A 22,981-nucleotide genomic window follows, 5' to 3' on the forward strand; every position below is an offset into this window, starting at 1 on the left:
TCCTTGTGATTTGATAAATGGCATGAGGTGGGCCCTTTAGCTGAGTTTGTGAGTAGAAGGGAGATTTTTGAAGCTAGGCTTACTAGTGATATGAAAGTTGCTGATTTGACTAGTAATGGTCAGTGGTTATGGCCAAGTGACTGATAATTAAGTTTCCTTTGTTGTGTAATTTGGTGACCCCTAGAATCAATTCTTTTGAGAATGATAAAGCTGTTTGGATTACTAGAAATGGAAGTAAGGTTGAATTCTCTACTAAACAAGCTTGGCAAGATTTAAGGGTTGATAATCCTATTGTTAGTTGGCACAAAGTTGTTTGGTTTCCACAATTTGAACCAAAGCATGCTTTTATCCTTTGGCTTGCAGTTCATGGGAGATTAAGTACTCAAGACAGATTACAGAAATGGTTTACCAATAAGAGATATGAATGTGTATTTTGCAGGCAGTGTGTGGATTCTCATAGCCATTTGTTTTTTAAGTGTGACTTTCCTGCTAAGGTATGGGGCCATGTTAAGAAGAAATTGCTGTTTAAGGGGCTGCAGAATGATCTGTTATCCTGTGTGCATGGAATTGCTAGGTATCCTGCTTTGAATAATATATGGAATGTGATTAATAGAATTGCTCTGGCTGCTACTGTATACTCTGTGTGGACTGAAAGAAACAGAAGATTATTCAAGCAGGAGGTTAAGAATGTGGATCAGATTATTAATGGTATTGATGTGCAGATAAAGCTCAAGATTATTAGTCTCAAAGTGAACAAGACTAGAAATGTTGATAGAGTTGCTGGAATTTGGGGGTTAAAATGGGTAGGGCATAATTTGCATTTTGTCTAGCTTGTTTGTTGTTTTGGGTTGGTTGCCTTCTTGTAGGGCTGTTTTGTATTTCTGGTAAGGGTATGCCCTGCCGTTGTATTGTTTTTGGTGTTTAATAATATATCCTTTTTTGCCAAAATATATATATATACATATATATATATATATATATATTAAAAACCTAAAGGCTGAGAATCTATTAAGATTAATAATAAAAGTTTTCTTCAAAAGATTTGAGATGAACTTCAAATCTACATATCAAAAGATATCTATAAGCATTCCACAGCGATAACAAATTTTCTAAAGTTGGAATTGAAGAGTTTTTTCTTTTTTATTTTTTTTTATTTTTTTTTTTTTGCGAGGAACCCCCTAGCGACGAGCCATAATGGCTCCCCTCTAGTTGGTAAATAGCCAGGCCTCCACCGCTACCAGGCAAAGCATCCTCTAGTCAATTAGTCGCTAAATGAAGCTCACCCCAAGGTATGGTTATATATCTAAAAACACTTCAATGTTATATAAAAGCAACAAAGAAAACCATTTTATATCTTTAATAAAAATAAAACAGGATTATTAGACATCAAGCAAACCTCTAGAAAAAAGATTTGATGATCAAAACTCAAAAGTTATATAGAACTTTTCCATCATCTCGACCATATTATGATTTTTTGATATACATCAAACATTAAAATCGTATACATATAATTAAAATACATAAAATGAGAATATTCGATGCAAAAATCTGCCGTTAAACATAAAATAAAATAAAAGTAAAAACAATGTAATAAAGAATCGAGTAAGATATGAGAAGGTGATAACAAAATGTAAACAATGTGACTATGGGTGTGTGTGTGTGTGTACATAGCGGGTTAAGTTGGGGTTTTTCAATGAGTCGGCGCACGAGGCCCTTATGTGATTAATTAGGGACTTAGGGTTTGTTTGTGTTTTAATATTATTTAATTAACTAGTTTATAACTCGCGCATTCGCGGGTATTATATCATATAAGATTCTAAAAATATATACTTAATAAGTTATTTATGTTATTAATGATATATAAGTAATAGTAATTTAATACCTAAAAATTTGACATATTGAACTTGATACTTAAAAATTGGTATAAAACATAAAAATTTATAGCTCTATTAAAAATACTGTTAAAATAGATAGTCTTTGTGCTTGATACTTATGAAACTATCTCTACTTCCATAATATGAAGTAGAGCTACTTCCATTTGGTCTAATGTGGAGCTTCTTATTCTAGTAGTAACACTCCACATGTTTTCGTATCTCAGTAATGGTTCATCATTATTCATATTCTAATTATTTACATTACATTGAACCGAACAATAACTCAACGTTTTGATTACATATCTTTATCATCTTATGATCTTCAAAATCTACCAACAAAACCACCATCATGACCTGCAACAAACATCAAGTAAACATTCACAAGTTTTTTTTTTTTGTTTTTTGTTTTTTTTTTTCAAAAATAGTAAACCATGCTATGGACCATATCAAATGCTAAAACTCTTTTACCAATAAGCAAAATAATAATCAATATCAATAATAAGAACTTATTAGCAACAACTAAGCACATAATAAATATAGCACATCTATACAAAATGGTACAATTCAAACTCTCGAACCATGAAGCAAAATAACCAATAATACTTGCAGCGACAATAAAAACAACAACAAACATATCATCACAACACCAACAGAATTACAGAAAACCAAATGCACAATCAAAATAGCAGAGCATATCAAAATAGCTGGCACTTTAAGTTTCACATCCAGAATACATTTTTGAAGCTGACACATGTTTTTCTAGCCAAATCAAGTAAGAAGTGTTAAAGATCAAATTGTATGAAAAGAATCCATAAAAGATACAATGCTTACCAAGGGTATTGTATGATTTGAAAATTTTCTTTGACCCGTGACAAATAGTAAGAGATCATTCTACAAATTCAGATTCCATTTTATGTTACTGTAAAAAGGTGACAAAATGGGTATAAACTATAAACTATAATCATTAGTCAACAACTTCTTATGACTTTGGGAAGTCATTTATCTGAACGTCTTCAGCATTTGAATAGTCCTTAGATACTAATTTTTCGTAGATAACCTTAGCGAGTAGACCATTCCATTTGCTTATAATTTTATCACTGGTCGGCCGTTTGGATTCTGTTTAATAAAGCTAAAAAACGGGTCATATGAGTTTTACCAATTAGCTTTAAAAATCATATATTCAAACATTTCACTAAAGTGCCATGTATACGATGATAGCATAGATTTAGGTCTTGAATCATCTCTCTTATCTCTAATAAGAAAACAGATATGATGTCATATTTATTTAAAAAAATCTACATGTCCAAATTCTAACCTTTAGATTAGTTTTCAATCAATTAATCCCAGCCCTTAAAATTAGGTATGGCGTCATTTCGGATTTAAATAGGCAGTTACGCTTCCTAATTACACAAGTGCCCCAAGTCGGTTTTTCAATTGAAGGTTTTTAACTGATTAATAAGTCAGATCCCTAAAAACTGTATCATAAATCATGCGAGGTTTTCTTCTTCTCTGCCATTTTCCTTTACTTCTTCATAACAAATCAAGTCTTCCCATATACATCGTCTCTTAAATCAGGTATGCAATAATGCAAAAATTCTTGTACAGTGTAAAAATCTATTTCTTATTGATTTGTTTGTTCCTTTCACTAGGGGATTTGTTAAAAAATTGATTGATCATTAATCACAGATAAGATTACGAAAATTGAAGATATCAGGGAATCGATTGATCATTAAATCAGGGTTAGTGTTCTTATCAATTTTATTGCATTTAATCTGTTATGAATGCTAATTTTGTGTACTTCGAGCGTGGTTATGCTGAAATAGTGAAGGAATTGGAGAATGATTTACTTCGGTATATATGTATTGAATTGGTTGGGTACTACAATTTGAGTTAAATTTTTGAAAACTGCAATTAGGTAGTTCCACGCATGAATTTTGTTTTAACAGAGTTCCAGGTTTGAATTGGTTAAACTTGAATGGTACGATATGCTGGGTTATTATAATATTTCGAAACTGATTTTGTTTATACAATGATTTTTTATCTGTAGAATGATAACATTATGATGATGTAAATAAGATTGTGGCAACACTTATGCTGATGTCGTTGTTAAGTAGTCACACACTTACGCTAATGTAGTTATCGATCATAACAATATCTTTTGCCACATTGACATGTCTATAAATGGGTCAGTAGTTCAAGTACTTCTGTACTTAATTGCTAATGATATTAGTTTTGGAAAAAAAAAATGCAGCTTACAAGGAACTATGTCAGCTGGGTAGCTAAAAACATATGCATCATCAGCCCTTGGAGCTATCCGGATTATATGTAAGCTTACACATAAGAATGGCATAGTGTTAGAGCTGGTTACAAGAGGTTAACATGTTTTATTTTATTCACATAGTTTGTATGATCTTGGAGGCGACAAACTTGGTAGACTGATAGTGGGTCAGTTTGGTTATATTAGGTACGAGTCAAACTGATAGCAAACTGACCCACTATCAATCTACCAAGTTTGTCGCCTCCAAGATTATACAAACTATGTGAATAAAATAAAACATGTTAACCTCTTGTAACCAGCTCTAACACTATGCCATTCTTATGTGTAAGCTTACATATAATTCGGATAGCTCCAAGGGCTGATGATGCATATGTTTTTAGCTACCCAGCTGACATAGTTCCTTGTAAGCTGCATTTTTTTTCCAAAACTAATATCATTAGCAATTAAGTACAGAAGTACTTGAACTACTGACCCATTTATAGACATGTCAATGTGGCAAAAGATATTGTTATGATCGATAACTACATTAGCGTAAGTGTGTGACTACTTAACAACGACATCAGCATAAGTGTTGCCACAATCTTATTTACATCATCATAATGTTATCATTCTATAGATAAAAAATCATTGTATAAACAAAATCAGTTTTGAAATATTATAATAACTCAGCATATCGTACCATTCAAGTTTAACCAATTCAAACCTGGAACTCTGTTAAAACAAAATTCATGCGTGGAACTACCTAATTGCAGTTTTCAAAAATTTAACTCAAATTGTAGTACCCAACCAATTCAATACATATATACCGAAGTAAATCATTCTCCAATTCCTTCACTATTTCAGCATAACCACGCTCGAAGTACACAAAATTAGCATTCATAACAGATTAAATGCAATAAAAATTGATAAGAACACTAACCCTGATTTAATGATCAATCGATTCCCTGATATCTTCAATTTTCGTAATCCTATCTGTGATTAATGATCAATCAATTTTTTAACAAATCCCCTAGTGAAAGGAACAAACAAATCAATAAGAAATAGATTTTTACACTGTACAAGAATTTTTGCATTATTGCATACCTGATTTAAGAGACGATGTATATGGGAAGACTTGATTTGTTATGAAGAAGTAAAGGAAAATGGCAGAGAAGAAGAAAACCTCGCATGATTTATGATACAGTTTTTAGGGATCTGACTTATTAATCAGTTAAAAACCTTCAATTGAAAAACCGACTTGGGGCACTTGTGTAATTAGGAAGCGTAACTGCCTATTTAAATCCGAAATGACGCCATACCTAATTTTAAGGGCTGGGATTAATTGATTGAAAACTAATCTAAAGGTTAGAATTTGGATATGTAGATTTTTTTTAAATAAATATGACATCATATCTGTTTTCTTATTAGAGATAAGAGAGATAATTAATAATTAATTAATCTAGATTTATATTTATTTATACTTTTTAAATTAATATCTATTATTTATTTTTATTATATATTGATTATAACAAAGTAGACATGATCCTACTTGGTTATACCACTTCCTATCTTAACAATTTTTAACTGACGTCTCTCTTTCATATCAGCACAAAAAAATCTAACATTATTTCAACTAACTTTTTCCTATCCTACGCCAAGTAATACACACAATATATCTTACACGAAAACAAATTTAGGTATTTTTTTTTTAAAGTAATTTGGGATCACTCACGGGGACTAACCACTCACGCGTTCATCTCCTGCAGTTGCATAACCCGTCCCCAACTCCTGCCCAGGAGGAAACCCTGCCCAATACGAGAACATAGGCGATGAAACCCCCCTTCCTCACTGCACTCGCAACGCGATTATTTGTTAGTGTATAGCGACGGATTGTAGTTATTTGTTTTTGATATATATGATTTGTAAGAATATTGATGGATTGTAACTCAATAGCGTTGTAACTTGTAACTAATGATATATGCGGTTACCACATTCTCACAAACGGTTAGTGGGGTAGGTTGAATGTATATATTTTGTGTATGTATTAATTGAAAACAGTTGATTTAGAATGGTAAGGGTAAAACCAGTGTTGTAAAAAACCCGATTACTCGCCGATTAATCTCCGATTAATCATTTTTAAGAGCAATCAGTTTCGATTTTCAAAAATCCGTTTAATTAATAGGTCAACGCCAATTCATAGGTCAAAATCGATTTTTTATAATCAAAGGTCAAAGTCAATATTGATCAACATTTTTACATGAATTTAAGCTAGAACTATGTAGTTTTTGAAGAAAATGAACAATTTTAAATAATTATGTTAAAATTTATGTTTATGTTTATGACTTTATTCTATATTTACACATATAATTTTTAAAATATAATATTAATATGTATAAAGTACGATCCGATTAATCCTCGATTAATCCCCGAATTTCCGATTAATCCTTCCATAGTACCGACCGATTAATCCCGGAATAGCGAGTTTTGCAACCTTGGGTAAAACAGAACAAATACATATATATTAGCAGGAGAGAGACAAATGCAACATCAGATCAAATATGGTAAGGGTGGGGATTTCTCCTCAATTTTTTTTTAAATGCAAGCTAATTTAAGTTTTATTATATATATATATATATATATATATATATATATATATATATATATATATATATATATATATATATATATATATATATATATATATATATATATATATATATATATATATATATATATATATATAGAGGGGGAGGGAAAGAGAATTCCCATTCCGAGATTACCTTAAATCTGCATTCACTTCTCATTTTCCCAACTTTTCATTCATCATCCTTTCAGTTTTCAATGCATCGATTACTCGATATCTATTTATCTATCTATCTATCTATCTATCTATCTATAGATTCTATTAAAACATTAACCCCGTGATGTCATAAATAATAAATTTTCCTTCATAAAAAAAAAAAAAGTAAAAAATTTAAGAGCATGTAGATAATGTCATTAATATAAAATTTATACAATTAAAATTTAAATAGTAATTACTCCATATAAAATACGGGAGGTGATCCTCACGCACTATTTTTTAATCAATGTACACTTTTGTTTTATAAACTTACAGTTACGCTCTTAAATTGATCTAAAAAGTTAAACTTATATTATTATTGTAAGTATAATTAAAGGTAAAATAGGTAATTAGGTGTACATAAATTAAAAGTAGTGTGTGAATCAAAATAAACCCCAAATGAAAATAAACCCTAAAACACCCAAACAATTCCATCTTCCTCACTTTCATCTTCCTTTTTCTTCAATGATTTCTTCTCTACAAATTTATAGATGCTACCATGGGGTTTGATTTCTTACTTCGTTTCTTCTTCAATGATTTCTTCTCTACAAATTGGTTTGATTTGTTACTTCGTTTATGTGATGTTATTATTATAATTGAATCTAATTTGTTGGTTAAGAGTTTGTATATTATTGCTGATTTTGTTTTGATTTTCATACATCCAGTTCTATATTCTATGATAAAAGAAAGACACTTGGAAGATAATGAAACTGTGTTGACGAAATACAAGCACTATGTTAATAGATTTGTATGTATGTTTGAATGCACTCCAAGTGTTTGTTAAAATGTCTGTGGTAGTGTTTATGGTTGTTAAGTGTTTTTTTTCATTTATAATTACAGGTAAATGGGTATTAAAAAGTTGTTGTTGCAGATATCTGGAATCGTATGATAACAGTATATACGATACTTGAATCTTATTTGTTGAATCCTTAGATTGAATTTTTAGTAGTTTAATGGCATATTTTCTTAAATTGTTTAACTCTTTTTGTTTAATATTCTATTTTGTGATTTAATTTAATTACCTGTTGTTATTGGCTTTTAGTTTAAAGGTAACAATCTTGGCCCATGTACATGTGGTTTGCTCTTCTCTTCTTAACTTGCACGCTTCTAACATCAATATTTGAACTCTGAATTTTTGTTTGAACAAATGCACGTGCCAAACTTTAATATAGGAATTTTGATGTTTTAAGTTGTTCAATCCAATCCTTTATATATTACTATATTTAAGAGCCCGTGCGTTGCACGAGAATTCTTCAGCAAATAACCTTGAATCTTAAACTATATATATGATGGCTACCCAAACCCAACCCGTTTACACGATTACTAATACACGATGCTCATCAAAATAAATTTCATTAGCCTATCATTTAAGTAGACAAATATATACTCGAGCAATAATTAGTCAAACAACACATGTATCAAATAATGGTTAGAAATATAGGTAAACGTTTACCTCTATATTGTCGTTTAATATATGAACTTATACATACAGTTACAACCAATTGAGCAAAATATACCACAAACTCAAAACACAAATCTATAAACCAATGATTACAGTTAGAAACCATGAAACTTTTCTGGATTCAACTTGGCCCAGGTGTTTATTTCGACCCATAATGTTTGTTCCAGCAAATGTTTCATTATAACTTTCTTATATCAATCCATACAGAAGAAAGGACATATCTAATTTCTTATAATCATTAGGATATTTTTACTTGGATGGTAATTTCGACCCAAAAGCTATGCTATGCAAATTTTGCGCGAAAAATAACTGCAAGTCTAGAATCAACATGAGTGATAATTATTAACAAAACCAACTGATAATTTCAAACAAAACTAACTAAATCTTTACTTTAAGAGCCTGTGCGTTGCACGGTGACTCTTAATCAAACAAACTGGAACGTTTATGCTACATCAATTACGGTATCATTCATCACCAAAGCAAAGATTTAAACTTTTATAAAGAAGAAATAAGAAAGTAAACAAAAAAATTAACACCCAAATCTAAATGAACAATAAATAAAAAATATGAGAAGGGAAAAACGATCTTAACAAAAAGCGTATGATATCTCAAAAAATCTATTGTCATCATCAGTTGCCCTAGCATGTGGTATCATTTACATCTAGTTCATCGGATTGTTGAAGACGAAGGTATCACCCTGTATAAATTAAAAACTTATGAAACAATACCCACCAAATAATATGCAAACACATACATTATCGAATGTAAATATGTAGATAATAGATATATTACTGCAATAATAATATGTAAAATTTATAAACCGTAATAAACATAATTTAATGAACGTATGCAAAAGGGATGGAGGAACACACAAACAAAAAACTAATAAACTAAATTATAAATAGATCAAATAAAAAAAGAAAAAAAAAAAAACTTACATATGTTGGTTAATCAAAAAGCTCCAAGGTATGTTTCACAAGTACTGTAATCCATGGTTTCATAAAATAAGCCTTTATAAGTGCCAGTTTTAAGGTTAATAATTATTATAAAGTAAATTAGAATGTGGAATAGAAGTAGTTTGCAAGATAAATATGTCACCTGAATTTTAATATGTACAATGACCCATTTGGACCCTATCCCGTTTAAGAAGTTACTCAACATTTAGAACGATTACCTGCACCAGCTTTAATGGTACCCTTAACCCTTTTCACCAGCTCTATAAAATAATATTCGTAAATGTTATTTTTCGCACAATTAGGGGAGTGATGCAATTACAGGTACATGCAATAATGTAAGTACTTTAGACTAATAATGTAACATGTCTGATTCTCGACACTATTGCCAAAAATCAAGTGAAGTCATAAAACCTTGTTTATGAAACTCTAAAACTTGTTAAGTCATAAAAAAGAAAAACATGAAGCATACAATCTAAAATTACCTTTGAGCAGGAAATTTGTGAAAAGAAAGCGACAAATCGAAGACACGACTACTAAAAAACCACCATAAAAAATTAAACACACACCATTGTATTAAAAACAACAGAGAAACAATACAAATTTGTAACTGTACCTGATATACTTAGATTGGAATTCCCATATTGCTCCCTGCATGTACCAAATTTCAAGTTTGATAGGTGAAGAGGTACTATTTGATCCACGAAAAACTCATCATGAACAAACTGTATAAACAACACCTAATTAGACCTTTACACCTAATTAAACCTTTAGACCTAATTAGACCTTTAGACCAAATGTGTATCCAGGAGCCCGAGTTAGATACCCAAACCACAACGACTTTCATTAACAAAAAAACAAAACAAACAAATGCACATGTAATTCACACCATGTGGTATATATAGTAGATACAAATTAACTAAAATAATTTAATACAAATTTTATTTTTTTAAAAATCTAACTCATTTTACCCATGACCCGTTTCGACCCGTTTCCCAACTCCAACTAACCTGACCCGTTGGGACCAATTTAATATCTGACATGTGAGTTGGTGTTGCTTCCTTGTTATTGGGAGTTGCCATTAACTAACCAATAATGCTATCAAGCCATCTTCTGTTGACATCAAGTGGTTGAAAAATGAATGGTACAACATGGACGTGTGATGTTTTGCATAGTGAGCCTCTTCCAGTGCCTGACTGTCGGGATTGGAGCATCGGATTGTTGAATGTATCTGATGCGCCTATCATCAAACATGTTTTAAAATTTAAAGGTTAATGCAATACTCGTGTACAACAGTACATTGATATAAATATAGTTATTCAAACTTAAAGCAAGGAAATGTTAGTTTACCCTTGTTTGTACAACATGAGAACAGTGTTTTCTGTTGAGATGACGGGATAAAAGTAGGAGTCTGTGAATTCTTTATGCTATAGAGATTCTGCAGTATGTCATTATGCAAAACAACACACAAAATCTCATGATTTAGAATATATGTTAAGGAATAAAGCACAGACAATGTTTGATAATTATCAAATTCAATACTCTCGATCATTTTGGTGTTGTTGAAAACCAAAGACTGAATATTTAGAAATAGGTTTTGTGATGCATGCATTAAACTTGGTCCACCTGAAGTTGATCATCTTATAGAATTGTTACAAACAATATATGATTGATTCGTATAATGAATAAAACTACACCAATAATTAAAATAATATTTTTAAGTTGGCTAACTGCAAGTGGAGTACTTCATATAAATTCAATGTAAAAATGAAAATTTTTGAACTGTACATGTTGTGTAGATGGTGAAGTTCATGTTTTCCAACTTGCTAACCATACACAAATGTAGGCAAGGTTGTAAAACTCGCGACTTGGGGAGTACTCGGCCGGAGGTTTTTGAGGAGTAATCGGCTACTCGGGGAGAACTCGGAGGAGTACTCGGATGTTGACTTTTGTTGACTTTTCTAATATAACTAAATATTTTCAATATATTATTAGCTATAAACAAACATTTTATAAATATATATGTTAAATATATAAAATTTTATAAATATATATGTTAAATATGTAAAGTTTAGTTACATATAAATATTTGTTTTAATTGGAGGGGTTAGATTTGTATCTATTTGATAATGAAGAAGAAAGAAAAACTAAACTTAAGGTGTTAAAATCTATAACAGTTAAACTTTAGGGGATTTAAATGTAAATTAAAAAATAATAAAATGAGTGTTATTTTAGAAACCCTAATCAATCAGCCGCATCATTCTTCACCTAACGCTACATCTTCCCTTCTTCTTCTTCAACCTTAGCTCATTCACCAAACCCTAAATTATTTGTTTAAGAGTCTTCATGAATGGAAATCGAGACATTACAGGTATGTTCCTTCAATTCGTTCTTTCTAAACAAACAAACACATCAAATCGTCTCCTGTTTTCCTTCATCTTTTCACTGAGTTTTCCGATACCGTTGACGACCGTTTGACCACCGTTGACCGGCGTTGACCGAGTAATTGGACGAGTTAGACACCAATTACTCGTTTTGTTCTTCCAACTGAGTAATCGCCGATTACTCGGCCGAGTTGGCCGAGTTTTACAACCATGAATGTAGGTGTAACCTTACACCACGATTAATATAGGCTTTAACCCGCTGCCCCACTCCCGGCCCACTTATTTTTCCACCTCTACCCAAACAATAAAATAATCATCGACAAATAGAAGCTTACCTATTGTTAGACGTGGTGTGGCCCTTAAAAATCTCAGGATGAGGAATGATTGACCTGATGCTCCTATACCTCATATCGAGCTCTTATTTAAATACCAAGAGATTCCCAACAACCATATATGGAGTGTCAAGTCCCCATTCAATGGTTGAATGAACATATAGCATACAGTTTCCATCGCAAGTAACATTCATTTATGGAGAAGTGACACAAAGTATATAGTGAACACCAATAATCATTACTAATACACTTTTAAAAATTAATGCATGAAATTAAGTTAAATTACAAAGGAATTAGATTTAAACGGAAAAACACCACCACTATTTTTGCAAAATTGACATACAGAATCGTATATACCTTCAGGTTTATCATCAAAACATCATCATTTTCCATATCCTCGACTGAAAGTAAGAAATCAGACATCTCCGATGTTAGACAGCTTGAATGCAAAAGAGAACATGATAATTATGAAGAGACTCAAATCTATAGAATTATCAAAATGGGTTAGTCTTGAGTGACCCATAATACTTCCAACAATATGCGGATGCAATTAATTATTATCTGAAGAACCTATCAGTCCATTATCATTACATGTCCCAACGCTTAACCTTAAAACCTTCATAAAATTCGAATCTTTTCTTACATTTTTCATCATAACTTTTAGATCAATAATTGGTAAACGACAACCAAACTCGCAAGTCTGCAACCTCTATCACCTCACCGTATGCAATGCAGGCTAGTTACGGTTACATTTACACATCCAATTTTGAGTACAAAAACACAAACACAATTCGCCTATCAATTGTTCATACTAACAGATTATCATCATAATCACATTGACTTGATTCAATTCAATTTCAATAAACAAAGTACATAATCATAATCACACCATTTTCATTTAAAAAAATACAATACAATTTATGATTAATCGAAACCTCCTGAAAACACACATACAAAAAAGATTTAAACTCACAATACTAACACAATTCACTATTAAAAATCTTACATAATGATAATGCACATACATAACCTAGAAACCGAGTAATTAAAGCATATATATCCATTACCGATATCGAGTGTAATCCCCAAACCGTAAATAATCAATATTCATTAATAAATAGTAAAGATGGAAAAAACATTAAAAATTGATAATTATGTTTAAAAAAATTCTTTCAATATGTTCAATCACATACCTTATACGAAAATTTATTAACTGTTAGAATGTATATTTCCTTGCAATTTAACAAAGCAAAAAAAGATAAAGAAACAGACATGCTTTGATTGGTAATGATCAACCGATGGTATGTGAAATCGTAAATCAATAATTGCAACTTTGATATCTAATTTAACAGAACGATTAATTAGGTATAACACGCTAAGCCCTAATTGTAAACCCTAAAACATACCGTATATAAATGGAAGATCGATCATACTATGTTCCTTCCTCGCGTATAGCATACTGATTTTGAGTCATTGTCGATTGATTTTACAATTATGGTGATTAGACCGATTTAAAGCTTCATCTTTGCAATCGAATATAGAATACGAATTATCGATACATTTTATGAGGGTGATGAGTAGATTTTTTTTGAGAAAAGAAGAAACGATTTGGAATCCTAGATGGAATGAATCGATGTAAAATTTGGAAAAAAAGTTGAATGAAGCCTAATTTTGATTTTTGAATGACCCCAATCGTGACAGATTGGAATACAATGAAATCGTATAACAACGCGATGAATTAATCGATTCTGGAAGATTAGAAATTGAATTATGAGCCCGTGGAAGATTGAAAATTAATCGATTCTGGATTAATCGTATAACAAAGCGATGGAAGATTGGAAATTAGGGTTTGAGGAGTGAGGAAGATGCTATTCTCAGAAACTTGAAACCGCCCACTAAGGCTTGATTTAAGCGAACACGCGTCAGCTATACAAAATTAATGATTTTTTTAATTCAAAATTCTAAGAAAAAAATAAATGCTGAGGGGATCTGTATGCTCGCCACGTGGATTTATGTTACCGGATTAGTAAGATAGAAGATTTAGGTAGGGAGTAACATTAAGTTTCTAACTATAATTTTCAATCTATTATTATTATTATTTGAGCAAATTGCAGGTGCTAAAGTTGAGAGTAGAGAAATTCTGATTATCAAAGTTCATTCAAATTGTTTAAGCTAAAATAATATACTCCGTATATGTTGCATCTATTTTTTTTTTTTTTTGAACGGCAAGATTTGCCATTAGTGTATCATTTATTTCAACACTCATCATTTGCACACACACGCGTTTGGGAGGAAACCCGAATCGCATTACAGGAACCCGATCCTTTAACCATCCCGAGGGGCAGGTGGACCCGGGAGAAAATCCTCCGAGGTCAATCTGGATATCCATATTTCAGACAGATTAATTAATAGGATGGGCAGAGCAAGGCTGGAACCCATGACCTAACCCTCAACCCCAACACACAAGGTGAAGGGGATGCCATTGAAGCAATGCTTCGTTGGCATTGCATCTATTTTATTAACGTGTTTTTATGTGACATGTTCCATGACAAATTTTCAACAGACTCATATTTTCTCTAAATATTACGTAGTATATAATTTATATATAATTAAAAATATATTAATGGTGAGAAATAAAAAAATTGTAGACGTTAAGTTACTAATACCACCTAAAATCATATTTAAAGTTTGTCAACACCACATTTAAAATTTGTCAACATCACACAGACTCTTAATTTTTAAAATTTATAGACAATACGGACTCTTAAACTCAAAATAATAATTGTTTGAAAAAATCAATTAATTTTGCACAATTATTTTATCCACCGTACAACGCACGAGCTCATATATATATATATATATATATATATATATATATATATATATATATATATATATATATATATATATATATATATATATATATATATATATATATATATATAGTGGTAGGATCAAGAGGGAAGTAACCAATCGGGGGAAAGCGGGGGGAAGCAAAAACTTTTTTTTTTTCGTTTTTTGAAAAAACTTTGTTCACGAACATTATAGATGAGATGAAAATATGAACATTTAGTAGAGACACTTTTTGATAAATGTTTTTATTTTGGCGGGAAAACGCTCGAAGAAGTAATATATAACAATTATCGTGTTTTTCGAGCGTATATTGAGGTTTTAGCTATTGGGATTTAGATATTAGGGTTTATATATTAGGGTTTATAGGGTTTAGATATTAGGGTTTAGAAATTTAGGGTTTAGGGTTTAGATTTAGGGTTTAGATTTAGGATTTAGATTGAGTTTTTAACACGAACGGCTTAGAGTTTAGGGTTTAGGGTTTAGGGTTTGGTGTTTTGGGTTTATGGAATAAACCCAAAACACCAAACCCTAAACCCTAAACCCTAAACCCTAAACCCTAAACTCTAAATCGAGCTAAATTTTACTTCACAAAACATGAAGAAAAAAAAACGTTTATATTCTTCACGAACAATATTATCTTGAATGTTATTTTTGTTGATCGTTTTCCCGCCTAAATAATAACATTCATCATGAAGTGTCTCTTCTAAATGTTCATATTTTCGTGTGATCTTGATGCCGGAAAAAAAAATTCCAAAAAAACGAAAAATAAAATAAAATTTTGCTCCCCCCGCTTCCCCCCGATTGGTTACTTCCACATTGATCCTGCCCCTATATATATATATATATATATATATATATATATATATATATATATATATATATATATATATATATATATATATATATATATATATTACATCATATAAATCAAAACCATAAGAGCACCGGGTGTCATGTTTTCCGACATTTTCAGAAATCCATGGCGGGGACGGACTAAAACGCGACAACGCTCCGGCATTGCTCACCACCGTCGGTGAGCTAGTGCCGCATAGTCGACGATGGATTTTTCTAATTTTCTTTGATTTTTGATGACTTTTTCGAGCATATTTAAATGTTAACGGCCTGTTTCCCATATTTAATATCTCATTTGTGTTCTAAAACTTAATTATTTTTATTTTTTTTAGGCTGCTGGAATGCAGGAGAATTGAGGAAGAAGAAGGCATGAGTTTTGAAGAAGAATAACTGGGCTAGGTTAAATTGGGCTAGAGTTAAATTGGGCTTGGGTTAGATTGGACCTTTTTTTATTTGATTTTTTATTTATTTTAAATATTGTTTTTATTTAGAATAAATTAAATAGGAATAAAAGTATTCAAATTAAAATAATAATTAAAATGAACACTGGAAATGAACTCTGACGACACCTCCTGTTAGACACCGAACCCATGTGCTCTAAGAGCCAATGACATCTATATGGCTCCACTACAAAAGTTGACTTCCTTAGTTGACTTCATCCTATCAACTCTAAGACCATAGATAATAGTGACCGTGATGTGGAGTGGATAAAGGTACTTTTTGGGTGATCACGCTGACATGACAATGATGGAGGGATAAAGGAGTTGTAATGGGGGAGTTTGTAAAATTAGATAACTGTGACGTGACATTTAATTTTGATTATATTTTTTAAATAAAATACTTAAATGTATTAAAAAATAAATTTAAAAATTAATTATGATACTACATAATATTAATAAAAAAACGTCATCATAATTTAAATTTCATAAGTAATTAAAATTACAATAATTTTTAAAAAAAATAAACATTACAATAACATAACAATCCTAAAAATTTATAAAATACATTAAATAAAAACATTAAACATAGATAACATCTAGTTTGTAGAACCAAAAGTTGGTTGGAAACCCCCAAATATGCTCCTTTAGATCCTCACGTAGTTGATCGTATACGGATCTATCGACAATTTCCTTTTCTCTTGATCGACAATCCCTCACTCTACTCTTTATATTTCGGCGAGGCATATTTTCTTCTTGATTGAGCCATTCTCCTTCCCGTGAAGATAATGCAAGCCCATTATCTTCTTGTATCTTGTTGTGTAAAACAATACAATAATACATTATCCTTCTCATTTTGTTGACACTCATAACTCGTTCCGGAGTTTTTAAAATAGCAAATCTCCCTTGTACACCTGATGTTTTAGCAGAGTAGTATATAAAATAGCTTATATTTTTACAGAAAATACTATTAAATACGATACAATTTTACACAAGATATTTATTTATTTATAGAATGGATATACTTAAACCTTGCTACAACACTTATAGGCAGTGTACCTAATCGTACAGTAGTGTAGTTTTTAGTAAGTCCGGTTCGTTCCACAGGGAATCTTTTTAAACAAAGCTTAACGCTATATTAGTTTACTTTTATAAAAATACAAATATATATATAAGTAATATTATTATTATAAAGGGGGGTTTTTACCGTTTAATGACCGGTTTGTCGATTTTAAAACTTTAGTCGCAGTTAAAACCAAATGTAAAATATTAAAAATAAATACAAGACTTAAATTAAAGCGGCAAGTAAATAACGATAATGAAATTGCGAATAATAAAAATGCGATAAAATAAACTTGCGATAATTAAAAAGTACGATAATTAAAAGTGCAATTAAATACAATAACAATAAAAATGCGATAATTAGAAGTGCAATTAAATATAAAATAAAGGAAATTAAATATGAAATAAAAGAATTATGCTTATTTAAACTTCCGTAATCATGATGTTTGACGTGTTGATTTTAGTTTTATGCCCATGGGTTAATTGTCCTTTGTCCTGGATTATTTAATATGTCCATACGGATTTGTCCATAATAGTCCATCAGTCATAAATATAAAGAGCGAAAGCCTTCGTCAAATTATTCTTATTCCCGAAGTCAAATATTCCAACTAATTGGGGATTCGAATTGTAACAAGGTTTTAATACTTTGTTTAATGAATACACCAGGTTATCGACTGCGTGTAAACCAAGGTTTTACTACTTTGTTAACAATTACACCAATTACCCTTGAATGTAATTCACCCCTGTTTCAACAAGTTTATTAACTATTAATCCAGTTCCGTATCCGGTAAAATGAATAATTATTGGTATTTATAGATATCCCGCCCACCGTACCCAGTCAAGCGTATGTGGTTATATATAAATACATCAAATTATAAGTTTGTATATTAAATTAACAAGGTATTGTTTAGTTAATATAAAACCCATTAATAGCCCATAGTCTAATTTCCACAAGTGTCGTTCTTTTGTCCAAACCCCAATTATGGTACAAAGCCCAATTACCCAATTTTAGTAATTAGCCTAACATCATGATTACTTCGGATTAAATAAGCATAATAATAACTTAGCTACGAGACATTAATATAAAAAGGTTGAACATAACTTACAATGATTAAAAATAGGGTAGCGTTACACGGACAGAATTTCGACTTACACCCTTACAACATTCGCTAACATACCCTTATTATTAGGATTAAAATTAAAATTAAAATTAAAATATAAATAAATATATACGATATAGATAGAGAGATGGATGGATTTTTGGTGATTTTTGCGATCAGAATTCGTTTGCTTTTATAGGGATTTTCGACTTTTGGGGCTCCGCGACTCGCGGCATTTTTGCCTTCAAACTCCGCGAGTCGCGGAGTTTACTTTTACAGCTCACACAAGCTTGGCTCTTTGTTTACCGACGGTTTTAAATATAAATATAATATATTAAATAATTATAAGAATTATTTAAATATTATATTATATTTATGTGCATAGTTGACTTGTAATTTTTAGTCTGTTGCGTCGAGCGTTGAGAGTTGACTCTGGTCCCGGTTTCGGATTTTCGAACGTCCTTGCGTACAATTTAATATCTTGTACTTTGCGTTTTGAATCTTGTACTCTTGTAATTTCGAGACGTTTTTCTTGTCAATAATTGGAACCTCTTTGATTGTCTTTTGTACTTTTTAGCTTTTTGTTCGTTTGCGTCTTCAATTCGTCGAATCTGTCTTTTGTCTTCACCTTTTATTATTTAAACGAATATCACTTGTAAATAGAACAATTGCAACTAAAAGCTTGTCTTCCTTGAGGAATAATGCTATGAAATATATGTTCGTTTTTAGCATTATCAAATATTCCCACACTTGAGCGTTGCTTGTCCTCAAGCAATATCGTCTTGAAATACTAGAATCACTTCTTTATTCTTCACACTTTGTACATCAGTGATTTTCTATACGGCGGTATAAACAATGGTAGTAACGATATGGTTTACAGTCCCACATGACTATAAAAATTTAGATCCATTAAGGAAATTGGATCTTTATGAAAACATTTGATCTTTTGAAAATTAAATCTAGTTTTTACCCTAGATAAGTTTTCCGGAATAACCCTTTACCGGTGTTTGCAAAATATTTTTGTGGGTTTGGTGGGTTTCAGATTTGAAAATTTTAGCTCAAAACTTATGGTTTTGTGTCACCCACTTGCTAACCTTGTATTTGGAAAGCAACACGTCCAGTTTACTTGTCCCGTATATTACCTTTCGGTAAACTACTGTCCGGTTGTAAAGGAAAGCGTTGAACAAGTAACTATTAAGGCAATGTCCCCTGACATGCTTTTAATTATGGTCTATAACGTGTCGGACGCAATTACTATCCTTGGTAGGAGCAATAGTAAGGCTCACCCTTATAATTTTTCGGTCTGGCACAAGGTCCTGTCTTTGACCACTATGCAACCACCGTTCTTACGGTTGACACCCGATTTGGTTCAGGTAACCTAATGAATTCCAGGTGAATTCCTAGGATTTTACGTTCAATGGTAATGAACGCATTGAAAATAGGGTTTTCAGAAAACAAATCGGTTTGTAATTTTGATCAAAATATTTTCTCGTTCAAGCTCGAGTTTAGATATCATTGAATTCCATGAGTTTGAATTCTCAATCTTTAAGGTCAATCTCTAGGATTGAGTAATATCAGTCTTAAAAGCTGATTTTTAATCTTTAAGGAGATTATCCTTTCTGGGGATCTGATTCATTAGTCTTATCCAGCTAATTTGCATGGTGCCCCCCATTGTACAAGATAAATCCTTCTCATGGTTAGGATAAATCTGACCACTTGGCGACCCTGTTTAATGCTGAGGTCCGTGGATTTCCTGCTGATTTTAGTGATGACTTTTCTGAATTTTTCGTCAACCTACAGCTGGTCTGGACGACAACTTCATGACCTAAATCAAGAAGCGCGTGTCTTTCTCGGAAGACTTTACTTCCTTTTAATGATGGAATTGATTCATCGTGTAGATCCATCTTTCTTTTCTTTCATCGGGTAAAACAGTTTAGTTTAGTCCAAAGCAAAAGTATTTTCAGTTATTTGTTACAGATATATGTGACATATGTTTAAGATAACTTGGTAAATTTTCCCACACTTGGCTTTTATTTTCCTTTTTATCGTCCTTTCCGAGGTAACAATAATTTCGGTGTTAAAACCTAGTTTTATCATTCATAAATATGTATAAACATGATTTTGAGTTCATTTAATTGAAAATTTTTTTAAAAATTTTACTAGAATTGGGTAGTCAGTATATAAGACTAGGGCTGTTCTTTATTATCAGAGAGCACTAGATTCTAATACAACTACTGCTTTACTAGTATTTTTAATGGTAACCAAGTGTTTAAGATAAAAATTTTAAAATCCGAAAGAATTTAACCCCTTCCCACACTTAAGATCTTGCAATGCCCTCATTTGCAAGAAATCAGTAAGAATTTAAATTATTGAGGGTGATTTGTGTGAAAATGATTAAATTTTTACCAAAGTTTCCAAATATATTGGCGTTTGTTTGCTGAATGATAAATGGTGCACATCATTTGTTCATTCCGTCTTGTTGTTATTTCACATATATTTTGCATCTTGTCGTCAAAATTAGTTGCTTTTGCTGAACTTAATGCCAGTCTTTGAAAATGCGTTGTTTTACTCTGTTGTGTACATAAGATAAACTGCAAATATATATACATATTTTTGAAGTTTGGTATATTACCCCACATTCAAAAATTATTAAAATCTAAGAATAAAAGTTAGACAATTATAAAAACTATTACAATATTAACAAAAGTATTAAACGTATCAATCATTACAAATTACAAAAAAAAAAAAATATAATAAGTAGACTAGGGATGATATTGATACCAATAGGGGTTCCAGGCATAACCATAGGTGCTATAGAATGCTTCGGCAGGGTTATACGTAGGATACGGTGGCTACATCTCTATAGACCAGGGAGGGAAGATGGGTTTCGGTGTAGGAATATAGTTTCTACCTATATGTTGGCAATGAGCTATGATTTGATTCTGATGAACTTGCCAATCTTCAAATGCTCTCTGTCTAGCATTTTTGTACTCCTGAGAAGCTATAAACCTTTGCATTTCTTGCATCTCATTCCCCCCTCCTACATTACCTTGCTGTTGGTTTCTCTCAACCTGTGGATGTCTACCATGGTATGGTACTGCGGCGTTATTTCGCCTCTTCAAAACTTTCGCACCATGGTATACATTTAAACCTATAGTATCACGGGGTTCTGGTACTTCCACTAATAATCCCCCCCGACTTATATCCACACCGAGATATTCACCAATCAAAGTAATAAAAATACCACCTCCTATTATGCTATGCGGTCTCATCCCCCGAACCATAGCTGATAAATAATAACCCACACAATACGGTATACTTACAGCGCTTTGTGGGTCTCGAATACACATATGGTAAAACAAATCCTGTTCATTTACTTTTTCCTTGTTCTTACCCCTTTGTGTAATCGAATTAGCTAAAAACCTATGAATTACTCTTAATTCAGCTTTATCTATATCCAAATAAGAGTAATTTCCCCCTTTGAAACGGTGATGGCTTGTCATTTGACTCCACACACCGTGTGTATCAAAATTTTCATCAATCTTTCTACCATTTAGTATCAACCCTCTACAATCAGCAGATGCTAACTCCTCAGGCGTATATATACGTAAAGCCTGAGCCATGTCTAGTAAAGACATGTGGCGCATCGAACCGCCTAACAAAAATCTAATAAAAGAACGATCGGTTAAACTAGCTACCCGATCATTCAACTCTATACTACACAACAATTCTTCACACCATACTTTATATACAGGTCTACGCATGGTGAATAAACGTACCCAGTCATTAAAAGTAGAATTACCATACCTCTATACAAGTAATTCCCTAATTGGCCCGGCCAATTCTACAGCTTCTAAGGGTCCCCATTCTATGACCCTTGGTACCTCAACAACCTTAGAATGAAGAGTATGCAAACCCCTTTGGTATTTTGGATAATCTATCCAAAGTCTGTCAAATCTCAGGTTCGGGTGCAACTCTTCCAAGTGCATATTAGAAAAGGTCATGACTGGATGAGGTATATCCTGCTTGTAGTAGTTATCCACCTCCTGTTGTTCCACATTCTCAGCAGGAGCATTGCGGGCTTGGGATGAAGATTCACCCCTTTCAGTCTGCAAAACACATCAAACACAATTTTTGTGCATCCAAATATGCATTAGTGTCAGCAAAATCATCAATCAAAATAATTACAGTGACATGATCAATTTATATCAAACTTAAGCTCATTTTCATATTTTCATCAAATCTACACTTTTTCAAATAAGCATATACGAAAATGTTCGTCAAGTTCATAGGCATTCAACTCAAATAACATGTCAAAATAATCATTACTAGCAATTAAACAAGTTTCAAATGGCATTATCTCTCAAAAATCAAGTTCATGAATTTTAGACTTGAAAAAGTCCACTTTAATTCTCAAAATCATGTTTAGGCTCAAAGTTTGTATCATTTAACTACCTAGACATGTTACACTACTTAATTTAGCAACAATTCATGACAAAAATCGGCCATAACCTGTTTATATCAAAAAGCCCCAAATTTGCTCAAGAACACAAACTCTAGATTACTCAAAATTTGA

At 31.6% G+C, this 22,981-nt stretch overlaps 2 long non-coding RNA genes across 3 annotated transcripts; one reads left to right on the forward strand and one right to left on the reverse strand.

The window, feature by feature from the left end:
• Window positions 1-3,295: 3,295 nt before the first annotated feature.
• Window positions 3,296-4,249, forward strand: LOC139879166 (uncharacterized). Of its 2 annotated transcripts, none has more exons than XR_011770029.1 (3): window positions 3,296-3,449; window positions 3,524-3,613; window positions 4,126-4,249. It is a non-coding gene; the product is annotated as an uncharacterized lncRNA (long non-coding RNA). The 2 variants fall into 2 exon arrangements; XR_011770023.1 differs by having other exon boundaries at window positions 3,561-3,613.
• Window positions 4,250-4,436: 187 nt separating this feature from the next.
• Window positions 4,437-5,362, reverse strand: LOC139879182 (uncharacterized). The gene is made up of 3 exons (XR_011770040.1): window positions 5,236-5,362; window positions 5,072-5,124; window positions 4,437-4,560 (listed from the first exon to the last, which is right to left on the reverse strand). It is a non-coding gene; the product is annotated as an uncharacterized lncRNA (long non-coding RNA).
• Between the last annotated feature and the right edge of the window lie 17,619 nt (window positions 5,363-22,981).

This window comes from Rutidosis leptorrhynchoides, chromosome 1 (genome assembly GCF_046630445.1).
Source record: "Rutidosis leptorrhynchoides isolate AG116_Rl617_1_P2 chromosome 1, CSIRO_AGI_Rlap_v1, whole genome shotgun sequence".
Classification (NCBI taxonomy): domain Eukaryota; kingdom Viridiplantae; phylum Streptophyta; class Magnoliopsida; order Asterales; family Asteraceae; genus Rutidosis; species Rutidosis leptorrhynchoides.